Below are 15,375 nucleotides of genomic sequence, written 5' to 3' on the forward strand. Positions count from 1 at the left end.
CAAAAAGTGTTGCCAATCATGCGTCCTGTCTGTTCGCGGTGCATGTAAGCTGGCCGTGGATCTCAGTAACCACTAAGCACTGTAAAGCTGTCTCAATTCCCAATTCAATATACGCAGAGACACTACATCAATTCATGCTGTCAGTAGTCTTGTCTGTTCGTTACAAATACAGACTAGTAATGGATAACTGTACGAAAACCTGTCACATTACCCCATATGATTAAAAAGATGCTGGGCAGTGTGCCAAGGTATTGTAGTCTCTTAGTAAATGTGGAAAATTGGATCTATAGCCGGAGTGCTGGGTATAACTAGATATTTGAACTGAGAAGAGGGCAGGGGGAGGAATAAAAGGAAATGGAGAGAGAGATAATGAGAAGCCAAAGCAGCTAGGTAGGTAATCCGTAGATAGTCCCCCCCGTGCCTTCAAGGGCACCTAAATCCAACCCCTAGTAAAATATACAAAAAGAATAGAGTGCAAGCATGGGAACTGATAGTTAGCTGAGTACGATGAGCCGCAAGGTAGGGAATTATGCTTACATGCACCGCGAACAGACAGGACGCATGATTGGCAATACTTTTTGATGAATTGTTACATCTGAATAATACATGCCAATCTACTGAGCCTGCTGCTTGCAGTGCTTGCTATTTTTACTGATATCCATTATCAGTTCACACATACAGCGAACAGACTGTGCGCAATATTGGCAACACTCTCTGATGAATTGTTACATTCCAACACACATGCCAATCTATTGAGCCTGCTGTTTGCAGACTTTGTATCAAGGTTTCTCTGTCTATTGAGGCAACCTCCTAAATTATACATACACAGGTTCTGTCAATCTTCCACACCCCTCCAAGCATCCTATCCTTTCCCCTCCCAATACTTCACGTTTATCATTACTTCTCTGTAACACAGACGTGTGTTCTACAGATATTTATTAGAGTGCAACTTTGGAACTCTTGAATCCTTAGTTATCAAGCCGTTTTCATTTATTTGTTATTATTTTCACTTTATTTATTTTAGGTTCTCTCACTTTATTTATCTAGTGTGTGACACTCCGGGTGATTGCCAAGTTGATAGGCAATTTTTAACATATACATATATATATATATTTTCAATAAATTCTTTTTTTTTTCTTCAATCATTTTTTTTCTGATTGGTATTCTCAGCCTCTATTGGTATTTGAATTCATAATACCTTCTTTAGGCTCCCTGTACCCCTATATCGGTATACTACCCATCTCTTCGTTCTTCTATTTCTACCAAGGGTTTCCCCCTTTCCCTGTAGTATACTTGAGGGAGCTGTACCCAATCAACATGTACAGTAATTATTACATGTATATCATTGTATGTAATATACATATATTATTATATAGATTATATTATTGGAGTCACCAATCAATCCTATCCACCATTATAAACCTTATCTAACATTAGGGGGAGCCATGCTCATTGTGGAATAACATTTTTTTCTATACTATGTACATTTTGAAGAAAAAAAAATAATTCTCAAATTCTCTGTTTTATTTATTGGTGGACATTTATGGTGATTGTTTTAATTCCTGGATATGCTGTTTAATATTCCTGAATATAAGTCAATAAATTATTGTATAATACACTTTATTACATATAAAGTGTTGTTTCCATTTTCTCCTTGATGGGTCCATTGATTGGAGGGAGCTCAAGAGCACTAATTAAATTGGAGAACTTTGGAATTATGTGACAAGGGCTACTTGAGTGTCATTTTTGTTCCTCTTATATAAGGGCAAAAATAGTTTTAATACTTTTTTTATTGTAAAATCAGCATATAAACAAATATTTTCCTTGAGCCTATTACACTTAACTACTGGTTACTGATCTGTTATATTTGTTTTGTATTTGTCTCAGTGTCTTTAATAATTATTTGTTTAAATATTCCTAACTAATGCTAACCTGTAGTTCACATTCTGTTCTGACCTGTGTGTTAACCTGGAGGTCGAAAGTAACAGTTATTTTGAAGAGAGAGAAAAAGTTAATAATTTAACATGTTTTTGCCTTTTACTCGGTAGAATATTTGAAAAGGCCACTTTTGACTATTTGTAGGAAGATTTAGTTGCATTTTAATATAGTTTGATAAAATATCTTTTTTACACATACCTACACTGATCAGACACAACATTAAAACCACTGACGGAATATTATTGAGTATATCGTTACAATGGCACCTGTAAAGGGGTGGGATATATTAGACAGCAAGTGAACAGTCAGTTCTTGAATTTCATGTATTGGAAGCAGGACAAATGAGTAAGCGAAAATATCTGAGTGAGTTTGACAAGGGCCAAATAGTGATGGCTAGATGTCTGGGTCAGAGCATCTCCAAAATGGCAAGTCTTATGGGGTGTTCCAAGTATGCAGTAGTTAGTCGGGCTGGCATTCCCTCCAGTGGACATTGGAGTAACTAAATGATCTCCATTTGTTTAAATATACACTGGGATTAAGGAGAGAGCGCAGGTAACTTTTTTTCTTGCGTTTTTACTATATGCAGTAGTTAGTATCTACCAAAAGTAGTGCAAGGAAGGACAACCGGTGAACCGGCAACGAGGTCATGCGTTTAGACTGGAATAAAGAAGATTTCGTCTAAGGCAAAGGAAAGGTTTTTTTTACTGTAAGAACAATAAGGATGTGGAATTCTCTGCCTGAAGAAGTGATTTTATCAGAGTCCATACAGATGTTCAAACAGCTACTAGATGCATACTTGCAAAGACAGAATATTCAAGGATATAATCTTTCAATGTAGGGTAATAACTGCTTGATCCAAGGATAAATCTGACTGCCATTCTGGGGTCAAGAAGGATTTTTTCCCCCTGGTTTGTTGCAAAATTGGAAGTGCTTCAAACTGTTTTTTTTCCTTCTTTTGGATCAACAGCAAAATACAAATGTGAGGAAGGCTGAACTTGATGGACGCAAGTCTCTTTTCAGTTTTGTAACTATGTAACTACGTAAGGGCATGGGCGCCCAAAGCTCATTGATGCACATGGGGAGCAAAGGCTAGCCTGTCTGCTCCAATCACACAGAAGAACAACAGTAGCTCAAATTCCTGGAAAACTTAATGCTGGCCATAATAGAAAGGTGTCAGACACACAGTGCATCACAGTCTGCTGTATATGGAGCTACATAGCCTCAAAGTGCTTATAATGATCCCTGTCCACCACCGAAAGCACCTTCAAGGTGCTTCAAAGTGAGCATCAGAACCGGACCACGGAGCCTCGTCTGATGAATCACATTTTATTTTAGATCAGGTGGACGGCCAGATGCATGTGCGTCGTTTACCTGGGAAAGAGATGATTTGATGACGGGTTTCCTCTGGAAGTAGGTGTAAGATATCTGTAGTAATTTAACCTCTCAAGTTCTGGAATGGCTAATGAAAACCTTATGATGCAATCTGAGGTGGAGTTACACCTTTGTCAGCGAGGGAGTTAAGCGTCGTATTTACAGAATTTCATAGCAAAAAGCTGCACATAGAGACTCCAGGCACGATTACCACTTCAAATCACTGAAGTGCCCATGGTGCTTCCTGTAACCCTTTAGAAAGGAGCTGAGAAAATGACACACTGTGACGAAGTGCCCTTAGCCACTTGTGCCTGGAGGGGACTACTGGCTAGCCTCCTGCCTTCTGACTACGGCCCTTGTGCTGATAGCTGTATTTTCCCCTGCAGAAAGGTTTATTTGTGTATTTCTGCATATTTCTGACTTTCAGTATGTGAGTAGTGCTACCCCAGATAGCTATGCCATGGAGCCTATTCGTGTAACAAAAGACTATGGAAAAGACTTTGGCTCCATGGCAATTTAACTGTATGTGTGTGGTCTGAGTGCCATTCGGTAATAATGTGCACTCAGATCTAAGCTATCTGGGGATATGTTGCTTGTATATTTTTTATGTAGTAATTGTAACATTGTGTAATTTTATGTCTTTTTGTAACCATGTGGATAATGGAGTCTTGCCTCTGTCCTGGGAGATAATTTGATTACTTCCCAATTATCTCCAGGATAGAGAGGAGGGATTGTGAGGTCACTGTGGGAGTGTTTTGTTTATATTGTCTGTGTTTAGCTAATATCCAATATGTCTCCCATTGTTCCATCAGGTCCCCTAGGGGAGTATCCACCTGGTGGACACTTGCATAAATACAGGGCAGGTAGCCCTCAATAAACCAGACCTACTTGCACCTTTCTTGAAGCCTTGGCTCATGCTTGGGGGAAGGGATACCTACACTCTGGAGATTGCTATAATCACTTACTCCCCAGAGTAAGCACTTGTAAGAGCTTAATTTGTTCCTGCTACGCTCTCTGGATTTAGGAGAGGTTCACCCACCGGGAGCTGGATCCTGGTCGTGGATCCAGGGTGGGTGAGAGACGGCGAGACCCCAGCGCAGCTGAATCGCTGGAAGTGGGGTCTGCAGTGCTGATGGTGTCGGTTGGAGTGCTCAGAGTCCTCGGCAAGCACTAGGAGCATCGATTGGCGGAGGTACTCAGTCGGAGTGCCAGCGTTCCATCACACACACTATTATACAAAATAAATCAGTGCTCACCAAAAAATTCAACAACAAGGCTGTTGTGCTATTTAGAGAATATATTTTCATGTTTAATGGTTCTTTAAAGAACTCAGCACATATAATTATTAAAAGACTGTAGACTTAGGACTGAAACGTTAAAAGTTAACCTTTTTGTTATCTGTGACTATGACAGATTTACATAAATCAACAGCCTGAAGCGACATGCTTAGTGCATTCACTGTTACAAGTTATGCTCTGTTTGCCCCAGTCAGCTGTTCTGCCTTCACTGGCTCTATCGTTGGTACAGAGTCTAGGTTCTAATCTAGAATGTTGTAGGTTTGGTTTCATGTTATGGTTCCAGAATGTTGTTAACTTAGAGATGAATTTCTTCTAAAATTTTAATCTTTTTGGTGAGTTTTTTTTAGTCTTTATTCTAAGAGATCTAGTTATGAGTAGATCCTGGAATTTTGTTACATTATTATTATTATTGCCATTTATATAGCGCCAACAGGTTCCGTAGCGCTTTACAATATTATTAGAGGGGGGATTTAACAATAAATGAGACAATTACAAAAACTCACAGGAACAATATGATGAAGAGGGCCCTGCTCAAACGAGCTTACAGTCTATAGGAGGTTGGGTATAAAACACAGTAGTGTGGGAGATAGCAATCAAACAAGGTGGGAGTGAAGAAGAAATAGAGAATAGAGTGCTGCCCTATTGCGAGAGCAAGAGACAGGTATGTGAGGTAGAGGTTAGTCTGGGAGGCCATAAGCTTTCCTGAAGAGATGGGTTTTAAGGCACTTTTTAAACGATTGAAGACTAGGGGAGAGTCTGATGGCTGTGGGCAGGCTATTCTATAGGAAGGGAGCCGCCCACGAGAAGTCCTGCAAGCGTGAGTTGGTGGTATGGGTGCGAGCAGCGGACAGAAGAAGGTCATGGACAGAGCGGAGAGACCGAGAAGGGGCATACCTATGGATCTGTGAAGAGATACAGGAAGCCAATGTAAGGACTGACAGAGGAGAGAAGTGTGAGAGGACTGACTAGAGAGGAAAATCAGTCTGGCAGCAGCATTCATTACAGACTATAGCGGGGCAATACGGCTTCTGGGAAGACCAATTAGGAGAGGGTTACAATAATCCATGCAGGAAATTACTAGAGCATGGACAAGTATCTGTCATTATCGTATCCTGACAGCTATGTTTTATCTTCCTTTTGTTTGTTCCTTTCAATCAAGTTCCAGTTCTCAACCACTAATGACCTCCCTAGCCACTAGTCACCTCAGTGACTACTCACCTGCCTAGGACTAATTACTTGCTTTACCTACATAAGGCTACACCCTGCTCACAACAGGGCCTTTACATTGAAGTTGGTGATCTACCTGAAAGACTTCAGTTCATGGCTCCTGTGTACCTGATCCAGACTTACCTTCTACCCTGCTCCATACCAACCTGGTCCAAACTTGCCTTCAAACCTGCTACACTCTCACGTATGATTTTGACCTCTGCCTCTATTACCAGCCTTCCTGTGTTACAAACCTGCTTCTGTTAATAGCCTTCCTGTGTTACAAACCTGCCTCCGTTATCAGCCTGCCTCTGTAACCAGCCTGCCGTTGATACCAACCTGCCTTTGTTTCAAACCTACCTGGAGATCAGAGACTTTCTTTATTTGCAAGTATCCTGTTTTGTGGCATATTGCTTAAAATCCTTTTTCCTCAATTTGCATAATATGTCTAAAAGCACAAATAATGTCTCAAATAACAACCCTTGAGCAGAGTAGATAGTGGGAACCGCACTCAATCCAAACGGCCAAGGGTGCTCCAGATCAGGACCAGCAATCCCAGGACAATATACAAAGAAGAAAAGATCAAAGGCACTCCAAATTCAAGCCGTATGCAGTTTTAATGTAACAAAATGCAACGCAACGTTTCGACCAACAAAGGTCTTTTTCAAGCTTGCGACCAACAAAGGTCTTTTTCAAGCTTTTTCAAGCTTTCGACCAACAAAGGTCTTTTTCAAGCTTGTAACAAAATGCAACGCAACGTTTCGACCAACAAAGGTCTTTTTCAAGCTTGAAAAAGACCTTTGTTGGTCGAAACGTTGCGTTGCATTTTGTTACATTAAAACTGCATACGGCTTGAATTTGGAGTGTCTTTGATCTTTTCTTCTTCAAATAACAACCCTGGCATAAGACTCCTATCTGACCTGCACAAGATCATGACAGTATCTTGCGTAAGAAAGGGGCGGATGCGGGAACTGTTTTTAAGGTAGAATCGACATGATTTGGTAACTGGAAGTGAGAGCTCCAGCACCAGCAGCCACAATTAAGCTTTTTCCGACCAAACTATTACCGACAGCGGCTCATGTTGCCCAGGGTGCGATGCAGGACCGATCGAGAAATGTGAGGATGCCTGTCTTGACTCGGTACCTCACGAGAGTGCCTGGGCCGGCCATCCGGCCTAACCTGGAGCGGGGCCTAGCGTCTGGGGGAGGCCCCGGCGTGGGACATGCTCATCCACAAGAATTCAGCATAGCCCTGCTACCCCCCCTATGGACCAGTGGGGGATATCCCGGTCCTCGCTGGGGACGATTACCTCCACAACACAGCCTGCAACACAACAGACTCGCAGTACCCCTGGGACTGCCGTCAGAGCTGAAACCAAACAACCCGAGGAGAGGGCGGAGAAACCAGCTGATGACCACTCTGAACAAGCGGATTACTCAGCAAAGCTAGAAGCGATCTTTGAAGCCTTCTGGCACAAGCTTGAATGGCGCATACAACAAAATGCTGAGAAGCAACAAGGCAGCTGCTCCTCAAAGCACCCCCGAGGAGGTCATAAAATGGCCACTGCGAACCAGCCCCAGCGCACACAGGACCAACGCTGCCGCCCAACCCTGCGCAGCAAACAGCAATCTCAGGCAACTGCCCGGAGCAACAAACCTCCTTCAGGGCAGGGAGCCCGACAGGACCACAATCAGTCCCACAGTCCACACACCAGGAGGGGCTCCAAGAAAACGGAGTTCCAGAAGGCACACAGTCCAACCAAGCATGGAGGAGCAGCACAGGGACACTGGGCAGTGATTCCCACACTAAACGGGATGAGGGGTCCTGATAATCCACAACTGACACTTGCACTGCACAGAGGTTGCCACGCGGAGACACCCCCTGCATGGCCCGCAAGAGGGATCGGCTGAATGGCGCTGAGAGCTGCCGCTCGCAATGCGAGCAGAGTCCAGAGACAATCAGGACAACTCAAACTAAAATGCAGAGAGCAACCTCCAGTGAGACATGTACCAATGGTTGATTAATATGTACCCAGAATAGATAGGTGCCAATGACTAATAGGTGCCCATAATTAATATGACCCTATGATTGATATGTGCCAGCAATTAACATGATATCCACACCTGTTTTAGCACGATCTTATCGTTTGGCGGTGCGATTTCCCGCTCCACTATGCAATAGCTATCCTTTCTGTAAAAGCTAGCAACTCCTATATGCCAGACTAAAGCTATATTCTCTTGGGAATATTAGCTGATGTTAATGTTTAGACACCTCTCCCCACTACCAAGCTACCTACAACCCAAGGCTCAGACATGCAAGTACCTTTAACCCAAAGCAAAAGCGATGCAGAAAAAAGCACTGCTATGAGACCTAGGGGTCACTTCACCTTCACCTTACCATATATGTATTTGACTAAGCTTGTTATTATTGGTGGCAATCAGTATCAGTGCCTACGACAGTGGTGTATCCTGGTTTTGTGCTGCCCTAGGCAGGACAAAACTCAGGCACCCCCCCCCCCCCCGCGCGCCGCCCCCACCCAACCTTTACCCCGCCCCACATTCTAAATACACACACACACACACACATTCACTGACAGATACGCATACACTAGCTAACAGAAACACACACACACTCAGTAACAGACACACTCACACTCAGTAACAGACACACTCACACTCAGTAACAGACACACTCACACTCAGTAACAGACACACACACTCACTAACAGACAAACACACTCACTAACAGACAAACACACTCACTAACAGACAAACACACTCACAGACACACTCACACTCACAGGCAAACACACACGAACAGACACACACACTCACAGGCAAACACACTCACAGGCAAACACACTCACAGGCAGACACACTCACAGGCAGAAACACACACGAACAGACACACACGAACAGACACACACACACGAACAGACACACACGAACAAACACACACACGGACACACACACGGACACACACTAACAGACACACACTAACAGACACAGACACACTAACAGACACACACTAACAGACACACACTAACAGACACACACACACACTCACTAACAGACACACACTCACTAACAGACACACACACACTCACTAACAGACACACACTCACTAACAGACACACACACACACTCACTAACAGACACACACACTCACACTCACTAACAGACACACACACTCACTAACAGACACTCACACTCACTAGCAGACACACACACTCACACTCACTCACTCACATTAACACTTTTTTTTTAACTTTAACCCCCCCAGCCTCCTTACCTTTGGGAATGCTGGGGGGGGGGGGGGTCATCTCCCTGGTGGTCCAGTGGCTGCTGGGCGGTCGGGCGGCGCTGGTGGGCAGGCGGCGAGGGAGCACTTCCTCTGAGCTGTTTGCTCAGCTCCCTCGCGCGCAGCACAGTGAGGCTGGGAGGCGGAGCCGGAATATGACGTCATATTCCGGCTCCCAGCCTCACTCTGCGGCGCGCGAGGGAGATGAGCAAACAGCTCAGAGGAAGTGCTCCCTCGCCGCCTGCCCACCAGCGCCGCCCGACCGCCCAGCAGGTCTGTTAGCCGCAAGGCTAACAAGACATTTGCCTTGGGCATTTGGGGGCGGCTTTTTTTGCCGCCCCCTGGAAAATGCCGCCCAAGGCAAATGCCTTGTTTGCCTCGCGGCTAATATGCCCCTGGCCTACGATATGTAATCGCTATAACGAAACTGGTTTTCTTATCACTCATACTCACTGTATAGTTTCCATCATTGTTCTTTCATGTTATAAAAAAAAAGTGCTGTACTGCTGACGTTTCACGACAAACTTGATCTCAACCTCATTGTATTTAATTTTTTTTTCACTTGAAAATGTCACTGTGAGCTTGTTAACTAAACCATGCACTACAAAAATAAAGAATAAAAAAAAAAAAAAAAAAAAAAGAGTGATCTTGTGCATAACGATAGCAAGGTATGTATGGAGGACATATATGTAGAGAAGAAAGATATCTGCAAATGCTGTGATATTTTTGTGGTTCTTCCCAACTTATGTCAGTCAAAATGGGTGATTGTTGAACATCTGAGTGCAGTGGTTATATGAGGTAAATATGCCATTCATAATATTGGAGATGCAGCCAGCATGCAGGGCCCCTAAATCAAATTTTTGGGACCTGCCCTCTTTTAAGTCCATTGACTAGCCCAGGGTTTATTCTTCTAGATAAGATGCCTACTTCCAACAAAGGGGCGTCGAAAAGTATTGTGTTACATAGATTGATAGCATGCTCTAAAAAATGCACTTCCCTGCCCACTCAACAAATGGTCTGGCTAGGATCTTTGAAAAAAAATGGCAGACCTGGCCTCTGGATCTTTTTCCAAATTTCAAAATATATGGCGGAGTTGGTCTTGGCTGCCTTATTATGTAGAATAATCGCAAACAATAATTTTGTTTAGCTAATTCCATTTTACTATTTATTTATTTTAAAAAAAATCTTTACTTACAAGACAAAGCACAAAGATACAGAAAACAAAGATAATGGTGTGTTTAATTTTGAGTTATAGACAAACATATTATTTATAAAATATTTTACCAGGATGGATACATTGAGATTTCTCTCATTTTCAAGTATGTCCTGGGTCCACAAAACATTGCATTGTTACAATAGGATACAATATTACAAAAATACAACATACAAACTATACACACACACACACATATATAAATTTAATACATAACAGGTAATAAATATATTCAACCATGACGGATGCATTCTGTGCTGAGGTATATTGCCATAGATCTCTTAAAAGATTTTAGATTGAATGGAGATGTGACTGTGTCCCTGAGGTTATTCAATTATTGCGGTGCTCTTTAGGAAAAGGAGGATCGAGACACTTTATTTTTGTATTGTGGTATGCTAAACATCGTGCTAGTACTGGATCGGAGGTTATAACATAATTGAATGAAAATCAAAAAGGAGACAGAGAAAAGCAAAAGGATATAGAAGATGGCTGATTTTAAGTTAGCTAGGATTTTGCTAAGACTCTTCGTGTATCCCTTGTAATCTGCTGCTAGCCTCAAATGCTAACTCTCTGTAACAGACAAATAAATGTGACACTGAAGATGAAGTTTCGTCATGTCTGACTCCAATTCCTGTAACACCTTCCACTTCCAACGAGGTGGATAGCCCTGGCCACTCAAAGTCAACCTTATCTTATCTATGTTTTATCTCTTCTTCACTGTCATAATCCTTTCCGATTCTCCTACTCTTACTCCTTCGGGTGGTGAGAGCAGTATTGTTCTGTTACAACCATTTCCTTCACATGATCTCTTCTTATGAATGCAACATGTTTTCATGGGTTTCACTTGGCTAATGACCACGATGACTCACTAGACATGGTGGCTACAAACATGTTATGCATGTCTCCCTACTTATGATATTACTTGTTTTGAAGACTTAACCATATTTGTTGTCGCGTCAACAAATGTCCCATATTAAAGGACCACTCTAGGCACCCAGACCACTTCAGCTTAATGAAGTGGTCTGGGTGCCAGGTCCTTCTAGGGTTAACCCATTTTTTCATAAACATAGCAGTTTCAGAGAAACTGCTATGTTTGTGAATGGGTTAAGCCTTCCCCTATTTCCTCTAGTGGCTGTCTCATTGACAGCCGCTAGAGGCGCTTGCGTGATTCTCACTGTGAAAATCACAGTGAGAGCACGCAAGCGTCCATAGGAAAGCATTATGAATGCTTTCCTATGTGACCGGCTGAATGCGCGCGCAGCTCTTGCCGCGCGTGCGCATTCAGCCGACTGGGAGGAGAAGAGGAGGATCGGAGGAGGAGAGCTCTCCGCCCAGCGCTGGAAAAAGGTAAGTTTTAAACACTTTCCCCTTTCCAGAGCCCGGCGGGAGGGGGTCCCTGAGGGTGGGGGCACCCTCAGGGCACTCTAGTGCCAGGAAAACGAGTATGTTTTCCTGGCACTAGAGTGGTCCTTTAACAGAATCAGGACATTACCTGTGTAAATTAGAGATGGTCATGGAGCTCACAGGAGATGTCTACTTGGCGTGCACTGTTTTTACATTTTTTTATTTATTTTAATAAAAATCTTGGTTTCCTTATTGCAATTCCAGTTATAACATTATCCCAATAGTACTAGTCCTAAATTTACATTGTTACCTTTTCCTAGACACTATAATTAAACTAATATTAATTTGTTATATCACACTTAGATCAGCCAGCAGAAATGGATTGTGTCTTTGTTGGCTATACTGATGCTATAACCGCAGGGTTTCTCCCTATTAAGCAAATACATGTATTTTGAAGTAAACTACTTTATTATTTTTAATGGCAATGTCAAAATATAAAACAAGTGTTATCATTTTATAAAACCTGAGAGTAATTTAATTATTTTCAGAGCCAAATGAGTAGGGCCAGATTTACATAGGGATTGAGGTCCTGCTCAGTGAGCTTACTTACATGCTAGAGGGAGTGGGGTATAGTGACACAGTAACAGAGGGATTGAGGGCTCTGCTCAGTGAGCTTACATGTTAGAGGGAGTGGGGTATAGTGACACAGTAACAGAGGGATTGAGGGTCTGCTCAGTGAGCTTACATGTTAGAGGGAGTGGGGTATAGTGACACAGTAACAGAGGGATTGAGGGCTCTGCTCAGTGAGCTTACATGCTAGAGGGAGTGGGGTATAGTGACACAGTAACAGAGGGATTGAGGGCCCTGCTCTGTGAGCTTACATGTTAGATGGAGTGGAGTATAGTGACACAGTAACAGAGGGATTGAGGGCCCTGCTCAGTGAGTTTACATGTTAGAGGGAGTGGGGGTATAGTGACACAGTAACAGAGGGATGGAGGGCCCTGCTCAGTGAGTTTACATGCTAGAGGGAGTGGGGTATAGTGACACAGTAACAGAGGGATTGAGGGCCCTGCTCAGCGAGCTTACATGTTAGAGGGAGTGGGGTATAGTGACACAGTAACAGAGGGACTGAGGGCCCTGCTCAATGAGTTAGAGGGTGTGGGGTATAGTGACACAGTAAAAGAGGGATTGAGGGCCTGCTCAGTGAGTTTACATGTTAGAGTGAGTGGGGTATAGTGACACAGTAACAGAGGGATTGAGGCCCTGCTCAGTGAGTTTACATGCTAGAGGGAATGGGCAGTGGCGTACAAAGGGGGGGGGGGGCGGGGCCCGCCCCGGGTGCCACTGACTAGGGGGGTGCCATGACATCCGGTGTCATGTGTCACCCCCCGGCCCCCATCATTACGCTGCGCACAGCCGCAGCACCTTTGCGGCCCGGCAGGACATGGATGAGAAGGGGAGGAGTGTTGCGGGCCGCGGCGTCGTGCAACGTGATGACGTCGTGCGCAGCGCCGTCAGCCCGCCTTCACGGATCTTCAGCGGAAGGATCCGGGCGGTGAGGCACCCAGTCGGTCAAGGCATCAATAAAATGTAAGTAGTAATTTTATGTGATGGGGCTAAATTAATTAAAGGGGGGGGGGGGGCGGGGTGGATAATGGATTAAAGAATTAAAGGGGAGGGAGGTTTACTTAAGGGGGGTGTATTAATTAAGGGGGGAGTGAGTATTAATTAAGGGGGTTGTATTAATTAAGGGGGGGAGTGAGTATTAATTAAGGGGGTGTATTAACTAAGGGGGGTGTATTAATTAAGGTTTGAGTGAGTATTAATTAAGGGGGGTGTATTAATTAAGGGGGTGTATTAATTAAGGGGGGAGTGAGTATTAATTAAGGGGGGTGTATTAATTAAGGGGGGAGTGAGTATTAAGGGGGTGTATTAATTAAGGGGGTGTATTAATTAAGGGGGGTGTATTAATTATGTGGGGTGTATTAATTAAGGGGGGTGTATTGATTAATTAAGGGGGGAGTATTAATTAAGGGGGGAGTGAGTATTAATTAAGGGGGGTGTGGATTAATTAAGGTGGGTGTATTAAGGGGGTGTGGTTTAATTAATGGGGGTGTATTAATTAAGGGGGTGTGGATTAATTAAGGGGGGTGTATTAATTAAGGGGAGAGTGAGTATTAATTAAGGGTGGTGTATTAAGGGGGAGTGAGGATTAATTAAGGGGTGATTGGATTAATTAAGGGGTGAGTGGATTAATTAAGGGGGATGTATTAATTAAGGGGGGAGTGAGTATTAATTAAGGGGGTGTATTAATTAAGGGGGGTGTATTAATTAAGGGGGGAGTGGGTATTAATTAAGGGGGGTGTATTAATTATGGGGGTGTATTAATTAAGGGGGGTGTATTGATTAATTAAGGGGGGGTATTAATTAAGGGGGGAGTGAGTATTAATTAAGGGGGGTGTGGATTAATTAAGGTGGGTGTATTAAGGGGGTGTGGGTTAATTAATGGGGGTGTATTAATTAAGGGGGTGTGGATTAATTAAGGGGGTGTATTAATTAAGGGGAGAGTGAGTATTAATTAAGGGTGGTGTATTAAGGGGGAGTGAGGATTAATTAAGGGGTGATTGGATTAATTAAGGGGTGAGTGTATTAATTAAGGGGGGTGTATTAAGGGGGAGTGAGTATTAATTAAGGGGGTGTATTAATTAAGGGGGGTGTATTAATTAAGGGGGGAGTGAGTATTAATTAAGGGGGTGTATTAATTAAGGGGGTGTATTAATTAAGGGGGTGTATTAATTAAGGGGGGAGTGAGTATTAATTAAGGGGGGTGTATTAATTAAGGGGGAGTGAGTATTAATTAAGGGGGGTGTATTAATTAAGGGGGGTGTATTAATTAAGGGGGTGTATTAATTAAGGGGGGTGTATTAATTAAGGGGGGTGTATTGATTAATTAAGGGGGAGTATTAATTAAGGGGGTGTGGATTAAGGGGGGTGTATTAAGGGGGTGTGGGTTAATTAAGGGGGGTGTATTAATTAAGGGGGGTGTGGATTAATTAAGGGGGGTTTATTAATTAAGGGGAGAGTGAGTATTAATTAAGGGTGGTGTATTAAGGGGGAGTGAGGGAGGATTAATTAAGGGGTGAGTGGATTAATTAAGGGGTGAGTGGATTAATTAAGGGGGTGTAATAATTAAGGGGTGTGTGGATTAATTAAGGGGGTGGATTAATTAAGGGGGTGTGGATTAATTAAGGGGGGTGGAGTAATTAAGGGGGGTGTATAAAGGGGGAGTGAGGATTAATTAAGGGGTGTGTGGATTAATTAAGGGGTGTGTGGATTAATTAAGGGGGGTGTATTAATTAAGGGGTGTGTTGATTAATTAAGGGGGTGTATTAATTAAGGGGGAGTGAGGATTATTTTGGGGGGTGTATTAATTAAGGGGGGTGTGGATTAATTAAAGGGGGCTGTGGATTAAAGAATTAAAGGGGGAAGTTTAAATAATGGGGGTGCAGGGTTTTTTTGATTAAGGGGGTTGCAGTATTCTATTTATTAAGGGAGGATGTGCACTGCAGATTTTTTTTTTTTGTTAAGGGGTGTGCAGGGTTTTTATAAGGGGGTGTGCAGGTTTTTGTTATTAAGAGGGGTTGTGCACGTTTTTGTTTTTTATTAAGGGGGTGTGCAGGGTTTTTTATTAAGGGGGTGTGCAGG

Source organism: Pelobates fuscus, chromosome 2 (assembly GCF_036172605.1).
Source record: "Pelobates fuscus isolate aPelFus1 chromosome 2, aPelFus1.pri, whole genome shotgun sequence".
Lineage (NCBI taxonomy): Eukaryota > Metazoa > Chordata > Amphibia > Anura > Pelobatidae > Pelobates > Pelobates fuscus.